Source organism: Theropithecus gelada, chromosome 12 (genome assembly GCF_003255815.1).
Source record: "Theropithecus gelada isolate Dixy chromosome 12, Tgel_1.0, whole genome shotgun sequence".
NCBI lineage: Eukaryota > Metazoa > Chordata > Mammalia > Primates > Cercopithecidae > Theropithecus > Theropithecus gelada.
In genome coordinates, this window is record NC_037680.1 from 111,491,956 (window position 1) to 111,510,786 (window position 18,831).

At 50.5% G+C, this 18,831-nt stretch overlaps 1 protein-coding gene across 1 annotated transcript in view; it reads left to right on the plus strand.

Annotated features, from left to right (window-relative positions):
* Nucleotides 1-606: 606 nt before the first annotated feature.
* SH3BP4 (SH3 domain binding protein 4) overlaps nt 607-18,831 on the plus strand; it is a 102,720-nt gene continuing 84,495 nt past the window's right edge. Inside the window, exon 1 of the mRNA XM_025404976.1 lies at nt 607-804. The gene's annotated coding sequence lies outside the window, so the exon portion shown is untranslated. The remainder of the gene's footprint in view (nt 805-18,831) is intronic.

Sequence of the window (18,831 nt, forward strand, 5' to 3'; positions counted from 1 at the left end):
CTTCAATCTGTATTCCGCTTCGCAGGAAGCTCTCCTCCCTTTATGATTTTCAGCGTGACTGCCTTCCCTCTTGTTAGTGTGTAACTTTCGCGCCGGCCCCCGCAGCCTCGCGCCTGCCTTCCCTCCACGGTCCTCCGCCAAGGTGTTGTAAGACGTCTCCGAACCCGGCGCGACCCTCGCCCACGCCCGCTCGCGGGGGGGGGGGCCGCACCGCCCCAGGGGTCCTCGCTAGGGGTTCCCGGAGAAGGGGTGGGAGATGGGGGTGCGGGGGAGCACAGGAGCGCGGGCCAGCACCCAGACCTGCTCGGTACCGGGGACCCAGACCTGGGGATGCCGGGCGGCCAGGACCCCGCTACCCTGGCCGGCTCCGGGCGGAGTAACAAGAGAAGGCGCCCAGACTGCATCTCCGCCGGGACCCGGAGCCGCAGCACCACCCCCAGCCCGCCCCAAGCTCTCCAACCTCACGCCGCCGCGCCCCGCCCCGCCCCTCTCCCGAAGCCCCGCCCCGGCGCGGGACCACCCCTCCGCGGCCTCCGCTCTGGTCCCGGCCCCGCCCCCCGCGACCCCGCCCCGCCCCCGCCCCCGCCCCGCCCCCGCCCCCGCCCCCGCCCCGGCGCGGGACCACCCTCCGCCCGGCGAGGCGGGGGCCCAGCGCGCCCGGCACTCTCGGCGGTCCGGGCCCCTAGCCACCGCCGCCGCCGCCGCCGCCGTGAGTCCCGCGGAGCCGCGCGCGCCCCCGGCTGGGCTGAGCCGCCGGCCGACCAGCGGAGCCGCAGGAGCCCGCGGGGACGCCATGCGAGCCAGGTAGGCAGGCGGCTGCGGGGAGCGCCTCGGGCGGCAGGGCCCTGGAGGCCGGCGGGGGCGCGGGGTCGTGCTCGGGGCTTTGCACTCCCTCGCGGGCGCCGATCGTGCCACCGCCGCCTGAGTTCGGGGCTGCGCGGGTGCCTGGGAGCGGGGCGGCTTCGGGGAAGCCTCGCGCGCCCCTCGCCGCTCCCCCGGGCTCTCGGGTCGCCCCGCTGCTGGCGGGCAGGGACCCGGCTCGGGGTTCCGGGGGCCGAGCAGCTCTCGGAGCCCCCCGCATGCGCTCGGGCCGACCCCCCCACCCCGGCTCTGGCCACTTCCCGGCGGGCGGCCCTGCAGGGTGGCCTCCCTGGGCAACCGGACGCGTCCTCGGGCGCGAATCGGGGGGCGCGCTCTGCTCGTGGGGGCCGTGGGGTTACGGGAGGGCGTGGAGGGGTCGGGGCGCCCCCCTCGCGCGGCGCTGGGGAGGAGGGAAGGACGCGCGGTCTCCAGTTAAACTTGTTGGTGACAATGCATATTTCAACTTCTTCGGAGATCCCTCCTGTGAGGATGAAATTGAAAACTCCGGTTTCTGGCTTGGCGATCGGGTGACCGGGCAGCCGCGAGGTGACAGCGCCGGCGGCCCGCGGGCGGGGACCGGCTGGGATAGAGGCGCGTTGTTCTCTGAGCGATGTTTACCGAGAAGCCCGCTCCGCGGCACGGGCGGGTGTCTGTTGGGACCCCAACCCTGGGTCCCGCGGCTCCTAGCCCGGGGCCTGCGGTGTAGACGGGGTTGGGGGACAGGCCCAGCTGGCCCTGACCGGGTGTCGGGCGCCCAGATATGCCACGCGGGAGGAGCCGCGGAAGAGCCGCCGGGCTCAGCGAGCAAAGGGTCGTGGAACCTGATGGATCAATGAAATCTGAAAAAGAACACTGTGCGAGATTGCATTCTTGCTTATTCTTTTCAAGTTAATAGGCAGATTGGAACTATAGAATTTATCCGGGATAATAATAAAGTTCGCATAACTTTTGTTCTGATTACAGAAACAATGTATGCTCAGGGCAGAAAGCTGGAGATAAAGAGAAATATAAACAGCAAACAGGAAGCCATCCCCAATCCCACAGTTTCTACCAGCGTTGTCACAGCCTGGCAGAGTTGAACATTAAGTTAGAACTGGAGCCATTCTTGCCTAAACCAGAGAATCCCTGAATGCAGCTTCCCCTTCTCACCCGTGTGATCGTCTCTGAGCTCCAAAGTTTGCGTTTTTTGCTTGCTCCCTACTCGGGCAGAGCCTCTGCTGGCCACGAGTCCCCTTCCCTGTGGGCTGGGGCTTTCCTTGAGATCCGTGGCCCAGATGGAATGATGGGAGAGGCCTGAATCCTCACCGCCCTCTGTGGTTTTGGTTCCTTGCCTTGTAAAAATGAAGGTAATGATTCTCAATCTGCTTCTCAGGCCACCATAAAAATTAATGGGTGGTTTGCAGAGCGTTTTGACATCCGTGGATGGACAGCGGCTGTACTTTAAGGTGCTGGGGAACATTTTGCTGTTCCTCATTGCAGTGGTCATCCAGTGTAGTATAGGCTGCTTCTCACCTGGCCGCCCTGCCCAGGAAACAGACTCCAGGAATGTCCAGTGGAGCCCTGAGGACAATATTCCTGGTTCCCTGCTCAGTGCCCTCGGGACTCGGCCAAATCCCTCAGAGTGGGAAGCTTGGGAGGAGGCAGCACTGTCAAATCCCTCTCCCCGACCTCTGCTTTCTGCTTGTAGGCAGATTTCTTAAAGTAAGGGGGCAGTGATATTTAGGCAGGACCCCAGATTGCCCACTGCCTGATGTTTGTGGGTCTGTGGAATGCCCGGGCCATGCTTATCCAAAAGAACAGTTAGTTCTGGGAGGACGCGTGAACTGAACAAACCTGGCTTCCTAGGGATTTGTATGGCTCACTTGTTTACTAAATGAACAATGACCGGCTGAGGAGAAGCCCAGGACACTTCTGTGAGCTTTATTATTTTTTTTCCTGTTGTCCCAAGACTACATTTTAGTGATCTTATAAAACAATAAATAAGAAGCCATGCCATTTGTTAATTCCGGGTACCAAAGGCCCAGGTGGGGAGAGGTACTTCACAGCATGCCTTTTGTCCCCAGGCACCCATGTCACCCCGCCAACCACAAAGTAATCAGGGTAGAAGATCCTCTTTCTGTAACAGTTTGTCATTTGATAGTTTCATTTTTTAAATTGTGGTTACCACCAGCACGTGGATCTGATCAGGGTCTGTCTAGTTGCAGATGACAGCTCAACCGGGGATTTTGGAAAGACCCAGAAAGTGGGCTGAGAAAATTGCTGATAAAGTATCCTTCACCGGGTGCCTTGTCTGTGAATGTATTGTGCTCTTACTTTTCTCAGTGGAGGGAGGACCTTCCTGGATTTTCTTCATTGCTCTTGTTTGCTAATCCGGCAGCCTGGAATTATTTCCCTCTGGGCTGCTTGAATAGACTTTCTTCTTATTCTAATGCTGGGTTCTGGTCTGATCATAAGATATGCGAATGGTGAATGTGGTTTACGCCCTTGAGTCCTGGGAGGTGTTCCTGGTTTTAAATCCTGGGATCCTGGCCAGTTAAGAGCCCTTGGCTCCCCTGAGATTGTGTGGGAGGTGTGTGTGCTTTCTCTTCCTGGGGAGCTTCTTACAGCACCCTTGACCCAAACAAGGTTAAGAGCTCCAGAGTGCGGCCCTGCAGACCTCGTCCCTGGCCCCTGGCTCCGGGCAGACCTCCCCGTTCCTTGTTTCAGGTACCAGCCTTGTTTTGACCGAGTAGGAACTGCTGTTTACAATTGGCCAGCCATGTGGATTTCCCTTAGCTTTATTGTTTTCAAATTCCACACCTAAATGGGGCTGTGTTGTGATTTTTCTTCTGAAAGTTGGAGTCAGGCCCCTGGGACATTTCCCAAGGCCCTGGGGGTGGGCATCAGGTCTTTGTTGCGAGGTCGCTGCCTGACAACCAGGAATCCGAAAAGGTCACCGAGCACTAAATAGAGTTCTCAGAGCACTCTCAGTGCGCGGGTCAGCTTTGCTCCTGGCCGGGAGTGAGCCTCAGGCCAAGCAGCGTTTACACTTAGCTTCTGGGGAGCCGGGCTAGGTCTCTGGTCTCCCCAGCTATTTGCACAAAAGAAGCCTCACATTCTGCCACCACCCTGTGGAGCAGTGACAGAAAAACAATTCATTTAGCCCCCAAACGCCCAGGGAACAGTCCAGCTACTTGATTCAGTATCCTCCAGGAAGCCGAAACCAGCTCCTCGGTGGGCCCTGAGGGCATCCGTGTGTTACATAACCCAGCACCTGATGCCACCGTGACCTCGCTAAAGGGAAAAAGTCTCAATAATCAGTCTTCAGATGGCGAGGGAGTGCAGAATACGCTTTAGAAAGAAAGGCTGTGTGCGGTGTTTAAGAAGGGTGAAATCCCATTAGAACATCACAGCCTCCCATCTTCCAGGTGAACAGTGCCTCCTGAAGTCGTCAGGAAGCATGTGAATTTGAGGAGGTAGAATTGCTGTATGGAATTCCTCTAATTTAAGGTTTGGGGTATTTTGAGGGATGGAAATAGGTACCCCTTGTTGAGGGTTTACCATATGCTAGGCCACATGTGTGCCCTTTTGAATCCTCACGAAAGCTACCAGAGGTTTCATTTTACAGGGAAGCCACGAGAATTTAAGAAACTCCTCCAACCTTAGACTTTAATGAGTGCTTGACTTGGGATTTGAATCTGGATCTGTCCAAGTCCAGAGCTCGTCATCACGTATCCCAGGGTGCTGAGATTAAAGAAACAAACGGCTCTCAGTCACACATTGGAGCCTGAAGATACAGGCATGCAAATAGCAGGGTGCCAGCCTCCTTCACCCAATTAGAAAATAGCTTGTACTCTGAAGGTGATGAAATCTTTAAAACATGTGATGCTTTCTCAGCCTAAATGGAAGGCAGCCATTTTGCACCTTTGTTCCTGAAACCCTCACCCCATCGCCAGGGTGAAGCAAGGTTTATTTGGAAGATTGTGACTTTGAACTTGGGATAACTCAGGATTTGGTACAACATCTTTCCTTGTCCCGTGAAAAGAGCGCATTTGGGCACATGAGGTCACTAGAATGAGATTAAGATTATAGGAAGGCTGTTAAGTAAATGTACAATAAGGGTTCCACCTTCCTCTTTACAATCAAATAAATGACATACTAATGAGATTATTCTTATCTGTACAATAAAAGCTTGTCTCAGGGGAGCTCTCTTTGCTGAAGCCTGTTAGCCCAATTCTTCTGTAGAGACTGAGAAGAATACTTCCTTTGAAAGGATTTTATGGTTCCAAGTTTTTGTTAAATCTTCCCCCCAATCTGCATAACTGAGGACAACCCTGCCTCTTTGTGTGTGTGTGTGTGTGTGTGTGTGTGTGTGTGTGTGTTGAGATTTCTCTGTTACCCAGGCTGGAGTGCAGTGGCTCAATCATAGCTCACTGCAGCCTTCAACTCCTGGGCTCAAGCAATCCTTCTTCCTCAGCCTCATGAGTGGCTGGAACTATATAGGTGCACACCAGCACGCCCGGGTAATTTTTTTTTTTTTTAATCCTTGTAGAAATGGGGTCTCGCTATGTTGTCCAGGCTGGTCTTGAACTCCTGGTTTCAAGTGATCCTCTGGCCTTGGTCTCCCAAAGCACTGGGCTTATAGGTGTAAGGCACGTTGCCCTGCCCTTGTCCCATTTTTATGAGCTACTAAAGTCTGCAGGCCTGAAGAAAGCTTTTCTAGCCCCTCCAATGTAGGAGGTCCCTCAGCCCATAGTGTACTGGTAAACCTGCTCTCTGAGGAAAAAGCAGAACTTTGATTGCAGTATCTGCCAATTTCTGTGATGTAAATACTCCCACCACGGCTAATTTCTTTCTTTCTTTTCTTTTCCTTTTTTTTTTTTTTTTGAGTCTCACCCTGTCGCCCAGGCTGGAGTACAGTGGTGCAATCTTGGCTCACTGCACCCTCCACCTCCCAGGTTCAAGCTATTCACCTACCTCAGCCTCCTGAGTAGCTGGGACTGCAGGCGTGCACCACCACGCCCAGCAAACTTTTGTATTTTCAGTAGACACCAGCTTCCCCATGTTGGCTAGGCTGGTCTCTGACTCCTGACCTCAGGTGATCCGCCCACCTTGGCCTCCCAAAGTGCTGGAATTACAGATGTGAGCCACCGCGCCCAGCCTGATTTCAAACTGCCGGTTTGGGCTAGGAACATCACTAAACAGTTAACAATCTGTGTGAGCCAGTAAGAGCTGGGTCCTGCTCACCGTTCCTTGCGCTGAGCCCACCCACTTGACACCCCCGCTTCCCCTCCTGTCTGCCCCATCACTTAATAGCCGAAATCGTGGCCTCACGTCTGCTTGGTCCATGTCTGCCTAGGAGCAGTGCTGAAAAAGGATTTGGGTACTATTGAGTAACCAAATTTGGCCAGCAAGAGTAGAAGGCTTCAAAACTCAGGCTGCATTTTAAAATCACCCGGGAGCTTGAAAAAACAACAATCCATGTTCCAGGCCCATCCCCAGTTGAATCAGAATGTCTGGGTGTGGGGCCAGACCTCTGTAGATTTGGAAAGCTTCCCGGGTGACTGTAATGTATATCCACGTTGAACTCCAGGGATGCAGTAATAATTTGTTCAAGAAGAAAGTTGGGGGTGGGGGGGCAATTTGGGGCAGGGCGTGGCAGACCCTGTATTTGAGCCCAAGGAAGTAAGATCTCCCTTGAAAAGCAGGGAATGTTTTTCCTTGAAGCCTGGGAGCCGGTGAGGAAGTGCTGGGCTAGGAGAGCCAGGTGGAGCCCATCTTCCCCCGAGCAGGTCTGTCCTCCTCCAGGGGCACGTGTCCTACACTGATGAGGTCCACATACTTGTTTAGCTTTGGTTGCTTCTGCTGGTCTAGAAAGGAAAAGGGTCTTCCTTCCAGGAAGTCAGGGGGTCAGGATGAAGCCAGGCAGACCCCCTGGGTGGGTGTGATGAGCTGTTCTCAGATGTTAAAGCAGAGGGGCTTACTGGGACCACCCAGGCGAAGGAAAGAGAAATCCTATGGCTCGAGGACCAGAGCTGAGCACTTCGTAAGAGTGCTTGAGCTTGGGTGCACACATAAGCTGATTATTTTTTCTCCATCATAATTAGCAGTAAAATTATTTTAAAATGTGAGAGCTTTCTTTGGAGGCAGTAAGCATGTGGGAGGGAAACGTCATTCAACTTCAGAGCCAGCCTTGGTGAGCGGGGCTGGGACTGGGGAGAGGCATACGTGGCCCCTGGGGTGCAGGCTTGAAGGAGGTGCTGACCCTGGAGGGTGTCTGGAGCAGAGTCTGTCCTGCTGGCCAGAGGAGGGCTGTTTGAGAGAGGGCGGGCCTGGGCTCACTTCCTTAGAGTTGGACGGTGAGTGTGTAAGAGCTCACACATAGGAACCTAGTGTGAAGAGCAGGGGCTAGGATCACACTGCTGGGTCACCCCTGGGTGGGGCAGGAAGGCTAAGGGGGAGCCAGTGGAGGAGCAGCTGGGATGGGAGAACAAGTGCCCTGCGTGGCCCTGAAGCCAAGGAGGAGAAACGTGGGGGTAGGGGGAGAGGGGGTTGAGAGCTCAAAGCAGACGGGACAGTTCTGGGTCTATCATGTGCTGAGGATTTATGGACGGGAGGACTGGAACCCTGTCACTGTGGTAGTGGAGAGACTCCTTTAATAGAAGAAATAGTGCAGAGTGGAAGCCACGCAGAAGAATGTTGGTGATAAGAGAAATTGGACTGTATTTGATGGTGTGGAGACAGGGCAGGAAGGAACCAGGGTTGGGTCAGAGGGACTGGGATTCTAGCAGGGGGCGGAAAATTCTCCTTGGGGTACCCGTGCACTGGGGAGTGGCCGCAGATACTGAGAGGGAAGCATTGGGTGTGAATAACTCATCACCAGGAGCAGCTGGTTAAAAGACCTTCCCCAAATGCTTTTTCAGATCATACATCTGCAACTTTTTCCCACTAGCCTTTGTGGAGGGCTGGCTGAGGGGGTCCATTTGTCCTTAAGACACAGTTCACCAGACTCACTTGCTCTTCCAGGCCCAGTTCACACTCCCTTCGGAGACACACCCGAGTGATCTGCACCTGGCTCTGCCTGTGTCCTAGCTTTCTTACCTGTCTGTTGTCCCCCTAGGCAGGGCGCTGCTTGGGAGCAGTTGCATTTTATGATCTCTGCATCCTCCATACACAGGAGCCCCTCAGACACCATGCCCAGTGCATGAAAGAGCTGGCAGAGAGAGAGAGAGCAAGCGAGGCTGGGCAAGGTGAAAACTTAGGGTGGTGACTTCATACAGCCATGTAGTGACAACTCCAATATTCTCTTCTTGACATCTTGGCAGTTTAAAACTTACAATATATGATAGAAGTAATTCCTCCCTATGAATAATAAACAGCTTGCTTATAAGAACTGTCAAGTGGCCGTCCCCATAGTTCTGTGCAATTTCATTTTTAATTCAGGTAGGTTTACCTTGCCTTTGTTTACTCATTTTCCACTGTTGCCCTTTGTAAGAGGATTTGACTTTTTTTTTGGAGACGGAATCTCACTCTTGCCCACGCTGGAGTGCAATGGCACGATCTCGGCTCATTGAAACCTCTGCCTCCCGGGTTCAAGTGATTCTCCTGCCTCAGTCCCCCAAGTAGCTGGGATTACAGGTGTGCACCACCATGCCTGGCTAATTTTTGTGTTTTTAGTAGAGATGGGATTTTACCATGTTGGCCAGGCCGGTCTTGAACTCCTGACCTCACTTGATCCGCCCACCTTGGCCTCCCAAAGTGCTGGGATTACAGGCGTGAGTAACCTTGCCCGGCAAGGATTTGATTTTTTAATAGCTTTAAGATATTAAGAGGTAAATGGAGTATTCTTAAAATGCATGTGCATTTAAGCATTTTTAAATCCTCCTGTCAATCATAGTTGATGGACAAGTGCTGTCAAATATTTGTATGTGTCCTGTGCATAAATGGAAAATAAGGGTCCTGTGTTCAGATCTAACTGAAAATAATGATTGATGTAATACTGATACATAATTCATGTAGAATGCTAGGCCCAGGGCCTAGACCCCAGTGCAAAGTGGTGAATAAAAATATGGTTGTGGTTCTTATTGCTGTGGTCTGGTCTCACTTTTCCTTACTCCTGTTCCAGATATCCCCTTGGGAAAGTTGGGTTTTTGTTTTTATCTTGTGATTTGGGGAATCGATATTTCAGATGTTTGTAAGAGGCATGCTCTGTTCCAGTTCAGAACTGAGCAGCAACCATTGGTTCTCTCCTTTACAGTGTGGGACTAGGACATCGACGCAATTTTGAATTTTGGTCCCATTTCAGGCCTGTGTGAGGGGGTGCTGACTCTGGGTGACATCAGGAGATCAGGCACTGGCTAGTCATCAAAAACAGAATCCCAGGAGTTCACTTAGTGCCCATTTTTGCTAATATGTGTATCTTATTGGAGCCACCTGTGATTTTCAGAACTACTAAATTGGGGGAAAGCAGATGCTACTGTTTGGGGCCACATGCGCACACACTTGAAATGCTCAGTTGTACTGTGTAATGTAAGATGTTTCCCTGGGTTCGGATTCTTCCCAGAGTTGTTGGCCTTTTCCCTGTGTTAGGCACTGAGACACTTCTGTACACAGCTGTTTCTTCGAAATCAATCACATATGAAGCAGCCTGATTTGCAAAACTGAAAGTCATCGTACGGAGGAAAATCCTTGGTAAGAATTTCATGGCTCACGCATCATGTTCTTCTAACATTGTTTTTTGTTTCCCAGCCATTGTCAGGGAACAATAGCTGGAATGACGTTTTCACAGACTGCAATATGAGAAGTTCCTTTTTCCAGTGGTGGCTCCGTGGCTCTTTGTTGGGACCTGGTTCATTGCGGGGACATCACAGTGGGAAAGAGCAGGGGGCGTCTCAGCCCCACACACCTGTCTGTGTCCGAATATTTGGCTTGTCTTCCTGATATGACCTGGGACATATTTTTGGATGTCTTTGAGGCTCAGCCTTCTGATCTCTAAAATGGTGACCATCGTACTTCGCTCCTAGAGTTGGGCAGTTTAAATGAGATCACACTAAATGCCACTGTACTGCTAGCTGTGGATTTGGCTGCATCACTGTCCCTGTGGTTTCTGTTGTTTGTTTGTTTTTGAGACAGAGTCTTGCTCTGTCACCGAGGCTGGAGTGCAGTGGTGCGATCTTGGCTCACTGAAATCTCCACCCCCTGGGTTCAAGTGATTCTCCTGCTTCAGCCTCCCAAGTACCTGGGATTACAGGTGTGCACCACCATGCCCAGCTAAATTTTGTATTTTTAGTAGAGATGGGGTTTTACCATGTTGGCCAGGCTGGTCTTGAACTCCCGACCTCAGGTGATCCACCTACCCCAGGTGCTGGGATTACAGGCCTGAGCCACTGCGCCTGGCCCCCAGATTGGTTTTGAGTCCCATACTTGTCAGCATGCAGTTCTTCATGCCTTGCTTCTTTTGTCTTGTGTACATGTGCCGTAGTTTATTCTTAGATATTGAGTTAATAGAGTTTCTGTGATGTTCCGGCATCTGAGTTGAACAGACTGTAGGGCTTTGATATTCTTTTGGTGCTCAACTTGACCTCTAAAAAGCATGTAGGTGTGGACCAGGGGCTTGATGCGGTCCTGTGTCTAAATAAGGTTTAGGGCTCATCCATGCTGACTTTGCCCAGTTCCTGAAGTTCCTGGAGGAGGTGGGGTGGTGGGTGTGTGAAGAGAGGGATGTGTTTGATGAGGCCACAGGTCCCTTGACCTGGGGTGGAGTGTGGCTCTGGCGGGTAGCATAGAAGGACCAGCAGCAAGTGCCAGGGGCCCCTGTGCTTTTGTTTGCAAGAGGTCTTTACCTGCCCTGACTTCTTGGGTGGGGTGGGGAGGTGAGAAACATCTTTGTTCACTGTAAGTACTTTATAGACATATGAGTTGTTTTCGGAATTGTTGCTTGTGATTTTCTTTTGTCTTTTTTTTTTTTTTTTCAATTTCTGGAGGCAGCATCTCCCTCTGTCACCCAGACTGGAGTGCAGTGGCCCAATCTCAGCTCACTACAACCTCCGCCTCCCGGGTTCAAGCGATTCTCATGGCTCAGCCCCCCTAGTAGCTGGGATTACAGGTGCACGCCACCACGCTTGGCTAATTTTTGTATTTGTAACAGAGACGGGGGTTTCACTGTGGTGGCCAGGCAGGTCTCGAATTCCTGACCTCAAGTGATCTGCCCATCTTGGTCTCCCAAAGTGCTGGGATTACAGGTGTGAGCCACTGTGCCTGGCCTCTTTTTTAAAAAACAAAACAAAACAAAAAACCCTTTCTGCTTATGTATTTTAAATTACTCAATAAATTACAGGCTTGTATGTGTTTGTTTTAGAAACACTAGAAAATGTAAAAGAATTCACATCAGTGGAATTCTGCCACCCACGATGACCCCTCTGGACACTTGCATATGCATCTTTCAGATATTTTTGCTTGGAAGTATAGAGCTTCCAGACAAAAATAGGCTGGGACAATGAGTGGTCTTCCGTGGGTATCTGGCATATAGCAATTTTTCAATAAGTATTTGTTGAATGAATACTACCCTTTTTTTTTTTTTTTTTTTTTTGAGGCTTTTTGAGTATCGCTGTGTCGCCCAGGGTGGCTCGCTACAACCTCCACCTCCTGGGTTCAAGCAGTTCTCCTGCCTCAGCCTCCAGAGTAGCTGGGATTACAGGCACTTGCCACCATGCCCGGCTAATTTTAATATTTTAGTAGAGACAGGGTTTTGCCATGTTGGCCAGGCTGGTCTTGAACTCCTGATCTCAAGCGATCCACCTGTCTCGGCCTCCCAAAGTGCTGGGATTACAGGCGTGAGCCACCGTGCTCAGCAATACTATGCTTTTAAAAATAGCTTTTTATCTAAAATTGTTGACTTATTGTCAGATCAATAAATACAGATTTGCATCCTCATTTTTCATGTCAGGTTTGTATAGGTAAGTACCCTGTTTGTTTAACAAGCGTTTATGAATAGACACTTCCCAGTTATTTTGAAATTATAAACAACACTGCAATGAACGTCTCTGATATATAGATTTTTCCATGCATATTAAGTTTCTCCTTTGAATGAATCTTTTACTTTTATTGTGCTTAAAATCTATGAAGAACTTCTAATTATATTAATTGTTGGGTGACTGTGTAATTACTATATAGAAAAGCACCTCAAAAGGGAGGAATGTTGGGAAGAGTTCCAGAATCTGTTGTATAAAACTTGGTGAACTTTAAGAGCAGCCTTACTCATTCCCCATTCCCGTCCTTTTTGGGGAAATGCTTTCTGTTTCTCCAGATCCTGATGTGCTTTGCGTCCTGTGCTTTTGGAGTGGGAGGTTGGGTAACAGGGTAGCGTTGATGCCTTAAGCGCATACTTCAGTTTTAGGATGCACACATCCATGCCAGCTTCAGAAACATTAACATCTGGGGGTAACTCTGTGTCCTAGAGCCCAGGAGGTGTTTCTGCTGTGAGGTCTTCAAGGCCCACTCCCTCCTAGAAGGGGATGAGTGATGGTTTTCATGCGTTCAGCTTCGGAACTGTCGTTGCGAGCTTCTCCAGGGTCATGGCGTCGTGGGTGTCCAGAGTGATTTTGTGGCTGTGTCACTTGATCAGCTGTGACAAGACAGACTGCAGTTGGATCTGGCATCTGGTAAAAGCGCAGACTTGGTTTTCAGGACCTCTGGGTTCACTAAGGGGAGAGTTTGTCATGCCTCCTGCTGATTGCAAGACTGTAATTTGGATCTTTGACTGCGGTCTGGTGTCGCAAGCCTTCTTTCTGGCAAGGGAGGAAAACTAATTTATGGACGGAATATTTTTTGGCCTGTCTCCTGTGCGTAGTTTTCTACAGGGGACTGGCTGCCTCCTTGGGTCTTGGCACCGCAGTATTTGTGAGTCATCCACCTATAGGTAACATGAGGCAGCACTTTGGGGCTTCGTGAAACCCCAGCTAGGCGGGTAAGGGACTGGCCAGCATTCCCAGGACACCCCAGGGGCTGCCTGGAAGCAGGAGACTGTCCATGAGTTCTGGTTTTTTGTTCTGAGTGTGGGGGACACCTTCAGGAGACTTGGTGGGGGGTACCGACATCGCGCCTGAGAGCTGACCCCTTTTCTAACTCTCTGGGACATGGTCCTGGCTCTTCCCCTCTTCTTGTTCACGCTTTAACGCCTTTTAATTCCTTGACTCACTGCTGAGCCCCTCTGGATTCCAGGTGGAGGAGGTAAATGGGGAGCTCACCAGACACAGCATCTGCTAAAAGGGAGTTCGCTACCCAGCAGGGGAGAAGGGGTGTTAAAGTGCACCAGGGAAAAGGTCAGGGCTCATGAGGTTGTGTTAGGGGTCAGGACAGGATCCCCAAAGAAGTCCCACTAAGTAGGGGGACCTGAAGAATGAGCAGGCCAGAAAGTGCATGGTGATTTAGGGGGGCAGTGGACTGGTGGGTTCTGGGCAGGGTGACTTGGTGAGTCCAAGGAACCAAAAGAGGGCCATAGTGAGACCCCTTCCCAAGAGCACCTGGGAGGGATTCCGGGGCAAGTGGCTGGATCGGACACGTCCTTCTGCGCTTCCCTAGCTTTGAACTGGTATCTAAGTGCACAAAGAAGATGAGATTAGATGTGTAAGCACGACTTGAAAGGGGCCAGGTGACCTGCCCGGGGTTCCCTGGCACAGGGGGTGATCCATCCATCATCGAGGCATGGCGGGGAGGTTACCCTGTGCATCACATCCTGTTCTAGATCCCCATCTTCACAGCCCTGGCACTACGTGTAGCAGAGTCAGTCTCCCAGCCCAGTGCTCCCATGACCCCACAGGTGACCCACATGTGGTACTTCTCCCTCCCGGCCTGCTGTGAGATTCTTATAAAATTGTCTCCTAATTAATCACCCTGTACAGCTTTTAAAAGTTACTTTTATTACCTAAAACAACACTTCAGAAACTAAGCTGACCGTTGAATCATTAAAGGAGTCACAGCGTTCTTTCATCCCAGAGGGAAAAAAGTGTTGAAGAAGAGAAGACTGTCCAGTGAAAACCACATGAGAGGCACCCAGCATCAGTGCACCTCTCTCTGGTCAGCTGAGTCCTTGAACTCCTGGGCAGTTCCCCCTCAGGGAAGGTCAGTGGACAGGCTGTGCTATGTCCTGGCTTTAATTGTCAGTTTCTGAAACTCGCCGGGCTGGGTGGTCAGACCCCTGACAGCCACTGTCTCTGCACTCCCATGAGCTGCTGAGTTTACTGGCCATTCAGAAAGACTTCTGTGTTGAACCCACATGAATCTGGCTAATCCCATCTCTTCTGTGAAAACTTGAATACAACCTTCTGCTGCAATAGGAAAACCGGCTGTCCTTAACTTGCTCAGAGGAAAACCATTGGTTTTTCAAGGTGAAAAGGAAATAGTGAAAAGCTGAGAGATGATGTCATAAACACTGAATTTTTTGTCATTAGTGAAATTGTCTAGAAATTGGCTGCTTACTAAATTGGGAGTCGGATTGTTATTCTGGGAAGATGGGGGTTATTTTTCATGAGCAGGAAGATGGATAAAATGGCAGTGATTCCCAAAGTGAACCTGTGTTGGAGGGCTGTGACTAACAGGTGAGTAACATTCGGGACAAAATTCCGATTTACTGCTTAGCCAATGATTGCCAGTTAGGCATTATGGGAAAAACTTGCGCTTGTGTGACTTTGAAAGTCAGGTTGTTTGTTGGCCTCTTGTGCTACTAGGAATTGCAAATAGGCAACGCAGTAGAGCTTGCAAATAGGGTCTGGAAGGGAATGTACAAAAATAACAATTGTTGTTTGGGTTGAGATTTGGCCTGGCGAGGTTCAGGATGGTTATCTCCTGCCCAGCCACACCTCACCCCTCTCGTTGTCTTTAAGGAAACAAAGTAAACTGTAAATTTAAATACTTCGGGAGAAAAGAGGAGAAATAGGCTGGACATGGTCGCTCACGCCTGTAATCCCAACACTTTGGGAGGCCAAGGCAGGTGGATCACTTGAGGTCAGGAGTTCGAGACCGGCCTGGCCAACATGGTGAATCCCCATTTTACTAAAAATGCAGAATTAACCAGGCATGGCCTGTAATCCCAGCTACTTGGGAGGCTAAGGCAGGAGAACCACTGAACCCAGGAGATGGAAGTTGCAGTGAGCCGAGATTGTGCCATTGCACTCCAGCCTGGGCGACTAGAGCAAAACTCTGTTTAAAAAAAAAGGAGGAGAAAGGGAGGTGGTGGCTAAAATTGTAAAGCAGCTACCGGCGGTCACTGTACTAGGTTATTTCACTTCCTTAATCCTCGGGAAAACTCAGTGGAGTAAATGATTTTGTTTCCATTTTATGATGAAACTAAAGGCAAGAGGATAATTAATGTGTCCGTGAACACAGCAAGTATCTGAAACACCAAGCAGTAAATCTTGTGTGTGGCACTTAGGTCTGGATATTAACCGAGGGGAACTGGAGACACAAGGCACCGGCATGTTGCTTTTACTTTTCTGCAAACTCTATTTCACATTCTACGTTTGAGGATGCCTGTGACTTGGACATCATTTTGACTCTCTAATATTCCTTTGTATTATAAGGGTCTTTTGAAACTTTGGAAATAATTATTTTCATTGGCAGCAAATAGCCCTGGTGTCAAACTAATGTGAACATTGCCTGTCTGGCAGAAAAGGTAAAAAAAGCTTTGCTTAATGAAGGTAACATTATTCTTGATAATAGAAATATTAAAAATATGTAATCCTACTTTGCTAACTAATCATGTTTATGTATTCCGTCTTTCTGATCCTTGTTTGGTGTTCATGCATAATGCATATATTATGCTCACAGTAATAATAGTAGTAGAATAGGGCTGCATGCCATCCTGTGTTTTCAGCACTTTACAACCTTACAACACATAGGAGGGGAGGGACTCTTTCTCTGTTTAACAGATCGGGAAACTGAGGAACCACGGGGTTTAGGGACTTGTGTGAGCTGGGAAGGGCAGAAGCCAGGAGTTAAGTCCTGGCTGTCTCAACCATGATACTGTACTCCCCGCCACGGGCCACCGGGTCTCGATTCCAGGGTGAGCAAGGTGCTTAACTGGGACCAGACTGGGGAGCAGGATGGGGCTGTGTTGTGGGAGGTGGGGAACCTGAGGTCCCAGATGAGGTGTGAGGGTGGGCGGGAGATTGCCAGGTGGGTAGTCAGGAGGATGAGTCCAGACCTACAGCAGGAGCCACTCCTTGGAGGATGAGGGGAAGGCCCTAACACCAAGAGAGTATGGAGCTGGGGTCTCACCACTGCACCCTGACACGTGGGCTCCGTATCTTCCCTGCCAGCTTGGAGTCTCCTGCAGCAGTCCTCGACCTCCCAGCCCTGCGGCTTCTGCTGCAGCCTTACACTTCCCTAAGTGGTACTGGAGCGCGCTCATTGCAACAAGGAATTCTTCTCATGGCTTCATATCCGTGTCAGGTTTCCCCTTTCCCGTTCCTCCCTGGCTGCCCGGGTTCTTGGTGCTCACCACTGCACAGACAGGTGTCACTGAAGCCACTTACCTTGTGACCTGGTGATGCTGAGTCCTGCTTTGGGAGGTGTGGCACAGGGGCAGCCACAGTGGACCCTTGGTGGAGATGATCGGAGCCAGGATCCCTGCCACCCTGAGTGGCGGATGCTGCAGAGACACTCTTTAAACCTGAGAAGCTTGCCCTCAGGTATCTGTACATTGTGGGGTTTCTCTGATTGGCCATTTTGTGTTCATCTAAGAATTAGTGCAGGACAGGAAGCTCCCACCCAGATGGTGAAGGCACCTGCTGGGTTTCCTGTCGCCTGTGGAGAAGCCCACTCCTTCGCTTGCTCAGTTGAGGGCGACCACACCCAGGTCCGCCTGGTTCCACCAAGCCGTCTGTAGCTGATGGAACGAAGGGAGCAGCTGGGCTGTAGCCGGGTGGTCAGGGATCTCGTCAGCTCGGTGGTAGCAATGATAATAGATGGAGTGTTCTAGGTTTTCCCCTTTAGAAATCTGAACTCTACTCAGGGAATATTTGTTAGTAGCAACCTCAGTAGACTCATGAGGTGGGGATTAGGGGCTTGTGTTTCCATGAGGGGCTGCAGAAACACGGCCACCTGGTGCCCAGTGGGTTTGTAGAGCCAGATGGACCCTGGGGTATTCTCCTTGTACCTTCTAAGGAGTCTTTAACTCAAGAGAGGTTTTTTTTTTCTTTCTTTTTTTTTTCAAGTAGTTTACTCTTATTTTCTAGTTACCTTCTAGAATTATTGCACTGGGGCTAAGTGGTGCCTAGTACAGGTTTTTACTTTGGGGAATTCATTGAAATTTTCTTTGGCTGAGAATGCCTTCAGTGTTTGTGGTTACTCCTTGGATACTTGCAAATCAATTGTATTTTCTCTGGGACATGGGATTTCAGATAGATCGGTTAAATCAAGCTTGATTGTATCGTATTTCACGTCGCATGCCACGTGTCTTGTCTGTTGGACTGTCAGATCTCAAGAGACGGGCTTGGGTTTCCCTGTGTGGCTGCTGCTTTGCCCTTTCCCTGATCCTCACTCACAGCTTTTACCATATGTTTTAGTCATTCTTTCGGCATAATTGGATGTTTCCGTTGCTTTGCAGTTTTACCAGTAGAGAAATCCTGTGTGTGTGTATTTCATACTTTTCCTGATACCCTTTTATTGCCTCCCTTTCTAGGTCATTTGTTGTGGTTTTATTTTATGCAAACAGTGTGCAAGTGATTCCTTCTGCTGGTTTTCATATTTGGTGTTTGATCTGACTCCACTGGTTTCATCAATGCCTTCTTATATGAAGAGACTATCTTCTAGAACTCTTCTTTCCTTTATGATTTGGAAGTGAGACCAGCCACCCTGGTTCCAGGCGACTTTGCTGTTAGCTTTAGAAAGGAGAGCATTCAAGCTCATCCCAGCCCAGGGCAACTTCCCCCAGGGTGCCTCTTCCCCTTAGCCACAGGGGAACTTTCATTTGAGAGGTTCTAATTTTGTGTTGTTGAAGCTGCCAGTCTTGTTAGGCAGATTGGCAGCGTAGGATATCTCATTTATTGGCTTTTTGCAGAATTTTGTGGGTGGTTTTGGTTTTGTACTTTTGGTGCTCTGATCTGTGGGTGGCTTTGGGGAACGGTAGAGTCTGGGTCTATGCCCCTTCCTCATGCTCAGAGTCCCCTCCCCTGAAGTTTGGAAGTTGCATGCCATCACGTGCAGTCCTGGGGCGTCCCAGTGTGTGCTGGCTCTGAGTAGGTGGCTCTGTGACCCTGGACTCTGTCTGGGAGGCTACCCTTGTGCCTTCTGCCCATTCGTTCATTGATTCGCTCAGCAGACAAGCACAGGCTGCCTTCAGCGCCAGTTGTGGCCTTACTGCTGTTCCAAGGACTGAAAACACAGATCTGATCGTGCCTCTTCCTGGCCTGCAGACTTCCAAGGGCTTCGTGGTTTTACAGAATAAACCTCCACTTTTCCACACAGTACACGGAGCCTGCCAAGCTGGACTTGCAGGGTTTTATCCAGAGCCTGTGCCTGCCCTGCCTCCTCCAGCGGGCCCCTAAGATGCCTGTGGGTCCCTTCAGGGAAGCATGTGTGCACCCCAGCCTTTCCCTTACTGCCTCGCCTGGTGGGACCTTCCTTCTCAGCTTTCAGGCTGAAACACGTGTGTGTGTGCACACACACACTCTCACACATACACACACATAAACACACACTCACACACACTCTCACACATACACACTCACACACACTCACACATGCACACACACTCACATACGCACACTCTCGCTGTCTCACACACACAATAAACACACACACTCACACATACACACACATTGTCACATACACACACTCTCACACATACACACACACACTCATACACACACACTCTCACATACACACACTCTCGCTGTCTCACACACACACATAAACACACACATACACACACACTCACATACACACACTCTCACACATACACACTCACACATACACACACACATACACACACTC